Source organism: Ctenopharyngodon idella, chromosome 5 (genome assembly GCF_019924925.1).
Source record: "Ctenopharyngodon idella isolate HZGC_01 chromosome 5, HZGC01, whole genome shotgun sequence".
NCBI lineage: Eukaryota > Metazoa > Chordata > Actinopteri > Cypriniformes > Xenocyprididae > Ctenopharyngodon > Ctenopharyngodon idella.
In genome coordinates, this window is record NC_067224.1 from 9,260,897 (window position 1) to 9,266,850 (window position 5,954).

The window sequence follows — 5,954 nt, forward strand, 5'->3', positions numbered from 1 at the left end:
TCAGCATTGTGGCAGAAGAGACACTAAGTCTCGTGCCCTCCATCAGGGAACGGAGGTTACAACAGTAACCGAGACGTTCCCTATGTGTCACTTCGACATGGTCTCGAGAACTAACACTAGGGGTCACTACGGAAAGCACCATAACCGCTGAGCCACTGCGTGCTAGGTAACAAGTGCACTCGTGGCATTGTAACCTACCCAGCGCCCCATGTAAACCGTGTAGTCCTTCATACCACTCGGGGAACGAAAGGGCAGTACTTACAATGGGAATAGGTCACTTCAGCCAAAATGTACTTTTCTGTCCTTCTTCTTTCTTTTTTAGGGAAATAATCCACGGCTGTGCAGACCAAAGCACTAAGGCAACACTCTTCCTTCCAGATGGGAGAACGAACACTATAACCACATCCTGCCCTAGGGGAGGTTAATATGTGGAGAATACATCACATGGACTTACCATCTGGGAAATACCACACGTGGAAAGAAGTCCCTGCGGTAGTTCCTACCTAAAAAGGGAGGAACTACTACAAATGCAGCGACTGGTGGCAAAGACAGAGCTCTGGCTAGGGGAGGACATGGTTTTACCATCAGGGAAACTGTAACGTGGACAATACATCATATTGGATTACCATCAGGGACTACACGTGGAGCACCTAGCCCCAGTATACAGGCTGATCTGAAAGGGCATGCATCACGAGGACTGGGCCTTCTGTCAAATTCCTCGTCTCAAGGCAGCGGTTGCAAGTTCACCACTTGGTTGTGCTTCCCTAAATACTTACCATCCACTGTGTTGTGATGTGCCGCTATGGTGGCCACATACACTTTCAGGGTGGAAGGGGACAACCGACCCTCCAACCTCTCTAGCAGGAAGGAAAGCACTGACCTGACTGCTAATGTCTGTGGGTCTTCCCCTCTGGAAGCACACCAGTTAGCAAACTGACTCTAGCCTGAGTGATAGTGTTTATCACCACTGGTGATAGCCCACTCAAGTCTTCGGCATCCAGAGGTCTGGGCACATATGCCAGATTATGCCCTGTCCCTGAGAAAGGAGGTCCCTCCTCAGGGGGATTCACCAGGGATGGGCTGTCGCAAGGAGCATGAGCTCAGAGAACCAAATCCTGGTGGGCCAATACAGTGAAACCAATCAGGCTAACTGGAGGAAAGGCATATTTGAGCAGACTCTGGGGCCACCTGTCCAACGGCACTGTAAGTCTTCGCCATCAGAGACAAAGTGAACTTACAGGCTCTGGACGGGAGCCTAGGACAGCTCTGCCAGATGGAATTGCACATAAATCCCCCATTTACCCCCTGACCGCACCACTGTCCATGGCAGTGGATGCATACCATATCCTTTTATACCCGTAAGTCCGGGGCAGTGGCACATGCAAATTCTACTTGCCAATTCTCATTTGGCCTTTTTTGAAGTTTTGTGGTGTTGAGGTATTGAGTAAGTATTGAGGTGTTAGGGGCTCCCAAGTGTGATGGCTAGTGTCAGCCCTCAACACCATGATGAAGTGACTGACAGATAGGGAACAGCGTCAAATTGGAACACATACTGTATTTGGAATTATAAACTATGATACTACACTTTCTTTTTCAGAAGTACAATACTATTTACAGTATGTCCAAATTTTCTGTATGCATGAAACACATAGACTTGAACCATTACCAATACTTGAATGGACTGCTAAAAGTTTACATTACGGAACGAAGTTCCGTTTTTTCCGTAAGTTGAATAGGGTAGGCGTAGGACATTTAGCGTAAGCTTTTTGAAGAATATGGAATCGCGTTCTAGTGGAAGCACTTGTGATGTGATCATTTGTGCCTATAAAGCATATACATTTTGATTTTTTTTGGAAAATGACCAATCGTTTTGCTAGATAAGACCCTTATTCCTCGTCTGGTATCGTTTAAAGCCCTTTGAAGCTGCACTAAAACTGTAATTTTGACCGTCCACCGTTTGGAGACCATTGAAGTCCACTATAAGCAGATTAATCCTGGAATGTTTTCATTAAAAACCTTAATTTCTTTTCGAGTGAAGAAAGAAGGACATGGACATTTTGGATGACATGGGGGTGAGTAAATTATCAGAAATTTTTATTTGAAAGTGAACTATTCCTTTAAGTAACTACATGTACTGTACTTACTATAGGTTTAGGATTAGGGTTTGGTTTGGTTTATGGTTAGTTGCATGTAATTATGCACAAATTAGTTATTACTATGGTAACTGCATGTAACATATGTAAAAATGACACTGTAAAATAAAGTGTTACCAAATAAAATGTAAAATGTAATTAAAAATGTAAAATAAGATCTTTGTAAGATGATATCTGGATGCCACTAGCTGAAATTAAACATGTAAGAAAAGGAAGTCATGTGATAACAATGTGACTTTGGTTTTAAATATTTTGTGCATGTTTCACATACTATTTTTAAAAATAGAAAGCAGTACTGTGGGTGTAGTACTGCTGTGTATATTGTGTAGTGTGCAGTATAAGCAGTAAACAAGAATTCCATTATTTTACAATAAATACAACCAATACAATTAATATGTGATAACCTTTGTATATATATATTTATTTATTGTATATATTATTATATATTTACACACATGGGCTATTAGGAAAAGTGATGAAGCAGGGAATTGTTATTTTGAACCGGTTCATTGGAATAAAGCAACAGAGCAAAGTGAACCAATTAATTTAAATAAACTAGGCTTCCCAAATCTTTTAACAAATCTTCTGCAACCTGAAAAGCATTATAGGTTTTTTTTTAACAATTAATGGTCTTCACTTTTGTGTCCATTTGATGCATCACAAAAATTGCCTCAATCATAGATATATGGATAATTGTGTGGAATTATGCCTAAAATGTGTCTAAGAAACTGAAACTGCTTGAATAAAAAGCTGTGAAAGTCCATTATGACCCTCAAAACAATACCCTGCAATAAATAATGCTCTGGAAACATCAGAAAGACAGCTAAGTAAATGATCTTACCATAGGCACAAGTTGGGAAATAGCTGATAATGGTTTCCCATAGAGAATATGAAATTGTTGGATCCACAACATCATATAAAATCACATGTAAGAAACAGCACGAGCCTGTTCTTGGCCTGTCTCATTCATCTGAGTATTTATAAAGACAGGCCAATTCTTCTGCTTAAATCTGTAACTGGCCACAAAATGAGTGTCTGCCTTTGAATTTAGAGTGTTCATTAATAGGATATTATGTGCAGCAGGAGTCCATAGTAATAGAATATTACACACATGGTCTGAGGGATCCTCACTGTCTCTGGGCTTGATGAAATATCAATATACTGACATCATACATTCTATAGGAATTCACTGATTCTTAAGATAAAGGAGAAAACACATGTTTTAGATGTTAGCTTTTATTATTTAATAGTACATTATTTTAAACTGATATATTTGTAGACAAAGCTAAAAAAAAAAACATGTAAGGGAACATTTTTCTAAAAATGCTACATTTATTCACTTCATAACTTAATTTGTGTCAACCCTGTCAGACGCATTAAAAAGCATGCTATTTTAATTTGATAAATCCAACAACAGTGTAAAGTCCTCAATTATGTAATAATGGTCTTTAGTAATGGAGCTAAGTGATAAAATACATTCTCTACATTTTTTTTTTTCTGTTTTCACACTGTTATGAACAATCCCTTTTTAAATTTTTTTAAATGTACCCTCCTTTTTAATATTAAGCATTGTAAATCAGGCCAAATATATACAGTATGTAAATAAAATCATGAAATGACATTACAATAATTCCCCATATGCAAAAAAAAAATATATATATATCACTATATAGAGTTTTGTGAGCACTTGTCAACTCCATCAGCTTACAAGTCAACTCTGTCAAACATGAAAGCTGACAGAGATGATGCCTGATGGATATCGAATATTTTTCCATTTTAACCATGTATTGCACAGTGGAGCAATTTTGTTCCACTGTACAATACATGTTCCACATACAATACAACCAACTTCCAGAACTACGTGTCCTGTGGCATCCACAATGAGCAGGAAATAGGAAAGGGTTCTTCAGAGTTAAAGATGCTGATGACACTGCCTGATTTATTCAGGATTATAAACAATTTTGACACAATGGATTTTATGGAAAATATAATTCACAATTTACTTTTTGCATTGTTTGATATCTTATAGATCTCTGCCTTTCAGTTTAAATATATATTTTTGAATTTGTTGCATTTTTTAACACTTTGTTTGGCAGTTTTACATTGTGACCTCATGCTAAGGACAGGTTAAAATACATCTATTTTCCTAGAATATAGCACGTATTTAAGATATTGCTTAATGATTTAAGACATGTAGGACATGTTTTGTCCCTTATCTCAAGATTCAGTAAATTATAAAGCAACAATGAAAATTTTTCAAAATATTGTCTTTAAGGTTTTTGTCTGGTGAAATAAAGAAAAACGAGACTAGAATATCACTAAGCTAAAATCACCCAAAATACCTTAGCAACTGCAAAGCAGCACACCCACATACCCATCACAGAAAACTTTTGGCATTTTTACATTTTCAAAAACAAAAACAACAACAAAACATCATTCAGTATGTTTATTAATCCATTTCCACCATGGGGACTGCTGGCTGGTCCCCGCAATGTAGGTGTACTCAGGTTTTACGGTAACACTTTAGTATAGGAAACACATATAAACTATTAACTACAACTTTTCCCTCAATAAACTCCTAATTTACTGCTTATTAATAGTTAGTAAGTTAGTTGTTAAAAGGGGGGTCTAATGCTATTTCATGCATTCTGACTTATTTACACTGTTAAAGAGTTGCATTTTCATGCTAAACATGGCCAAAGTTTCAAAACACGAGTTGGACGTATGACGGAGTATTTCTGTGCCAAATATACAACTTCCGGTTGTGGACATACGTTTTTTTTTTTCAAGTATGTCCCTTTATCACGTAATAAAGGGTGGAATTCCTTGTATAGGCACTTCTCCCTGATAAGCGTGCAAACACACATCACCCAGAGTAAGAGCATGCCCATCAACGCGCTTCATTCGGGATACGGAAGCCGAGAGATTTTTCAACAATGACTCTCAATCAGCTCCCTAGTTCAGTAGTCAGGGCACTGATCAGGGAGTCAGCCACATTCATTTTCACGATATACTGATTCACGACCTAGGGAGCTAGGGTGCTGATTGAGTGTGTTTTTGGTTGTGAGGGAAAGATAACCTTTTTCAGCTTCCCAAAGAACCCAGCGTTAAGGGAACAGTGGATGAGGTTTGTTTTTCCGGGGCAGCAACGGAGTTGCACCCGTATATTTGTTTGTTCCCAGAATTTCGGTGATGAATGCTTTGTAAACAAGTCCCAGTTTGGCGCTGGATTTGCAGATCGCGGGTGGTGAGTAAAACTGCATCAGATGTCTGTGTTTTGTTGGCAATCAGAGCGCAAGTGCATATAATGTAAACAACACGAACGTTTTTGTTCCTTTTTATTTATAATGATGTCGCAGCTTGCAGACAATCTCTACGCAAAAGCTCGTGACGCTTTAGCTCTATCCACGGCAGGCACCCCCCCTTTTTTTGGAAAGACTCGGTACAGCGTATGTATCTTTTATAAATATGATAAAACTAAAGACTTTTCAGAGATATGAAGGATGCAATACTACTCTATAGGTACTCAAGATTAACATAAGGCAGAAACTGTGTGTGATACCCCCCCTTTAAATTTAGGTATTGGGTAGGATTAAGAATGTAGAATAAGGTCATGTAGAATAAGGCATTAATATGTGCTTAATAAGTACTAATAATTAGCCAATATTCTAGTAATAAAGTCTTGTTAATATTTGGTATTATATTTCCGTTTGCTCATACAGACAGTATTTGATTTTTCTTACTGAATGGTAGTTCAATTTACAGCATATCTGCAGGAGACAGACGGTCTTTCTGCCAGCC